Source organism: Galeopterus variegatus, unplaced genomic scaffold (genome assembly GCF_000696425.1).
Source record: "Galeopterus variegatus unplaced genomic scaffold, G_variegatus-3.0.2 Scaffold2418, whole genome shotgun sequence".
Taxonomy (NCBI): domain Eukaryota; kingdom Metazoa; phylum Chordata; class Mammalia; order Dermoptera; family Cynocephalidae; genus Galeopterus; species Galeopterus variegatus.
Genome location: NW_007728529.1, coordinates 205061 through 206552, shown reverse-complemented (window position 1 = coordinate 206552; position 1492 = coordinate 205061).

The window sequence follows — 1492 nt, the reverse complement described above, 5'->3', positions numbered from 1 at the left end:
TTGTCTCACAGTTTTGGGAGCTACAAGTCCAGAATCAAGGTGTTGGCAGGGTAAGTTCTTTCAGAGGGCTGTGATGGAGACTGAGAGTCTGTTCCACGCCTCTCCATAGCTTCTGATGCTTTGCTGGCAATCTTTGGTGTTCTTCAGCCTATAGCAGCATCACTCCACTCTCCGCCTTCATCTTCACACGGCTTTCTCCTTGTGTGTGTCTGTGTCCAAATTTTTCCTTTTATAAGTTGTAATCAATTAAGGCTGGCTCTAATAACTTCATTTCAACTCCAATACCTCTGTAAAGATCCTATGTCCAAATAAGGTCACATTCTGAGATACTAGGGTTTAGGACTTCAACATGCCTTTTTTGAGGGGGATACGATTCAGCATATAACAGAGAGATTTTAAGATCCTGGAGCAAAATGATGTTTAATAATCCAAGAAGCAAGAGATTTGAGATGTAGTCAAATGAGGAAAAGGACTGTTTTACAAGCTGATGAGAAGAAGCAGCAGCCTACTATTAATGCTTTACAATTTGTCAGCTTTTACTTTTGCACGAGACTGTCGAGCAGTCCTTTGGCACTTGTGAATATGTTATTTAGGCTGTATATCTCGTATAAATATAAAATTTGTGACAGTTGACTTGCTAATCTGGATTTTTCAGCCAACAGAACCTAGTTTTGAATTGTTCACCAGCATGTAGATTACCACGGATCAACCATCATTCTTAGCCCTTTTGTCTCTCTGGCCTCATTGCACTCAAAGCTCCTCCCAGAGCAGCCTCTTTTATAACTCCCCAGCAAAGTAGATAATCTCTGTTTGGTGCAGAGTTGAAGAATCTGCTGTATATTTTGCTAAATTCTACCTTAAAATTAAAATCAAAAAGAGATTCCCCCCTTTTCTCTTGCACATACTCACGCCCACACAAAATGCAATCCACCCTTCATGCAAAAGTTATTACACAAGTTATTGGCAACAGTTTTCTCTTTATTGTTTTGTGGTGGAACCAAGAAAGTTCCGAGGGATTCTGATGGGTGCATATGTTGGAAGGGCCACTCTTTCATGACACTTGGGTGCCATGTCACAGTGCCTGGTACAATTGAGACCCCTACTGCTACTTCACTTCCTGTTGTTTCAAATCTCCCATCCTGATTGAATTTGATAAATCGACTGTTACAGAAGCATGGATTCCCATTGACTATGGCGACGTGAACTGCCCTGTTAAACACCCACATTCCTTGATCTACCATAAAGACTTGCATGTAGTATTTGTTACTAACAAAACCAAATTGAAGCATTTAGGCAGGAGGTAGGAAGGTTGAGCAGTTCATTTCATTAGAAACATTTACCCTTCTTTTCAAAGCAACCATCTAAGGGGAGTTTTGATTTAGCAAAAGAAATAATAGTCAAGCACTGTATCAACAAATTAATTATTTAAACATATTCCATTCCAAGTAATTTCTTACTCCCTGTAGTTAATTGTCAGGTTTTTTTTTTTTAA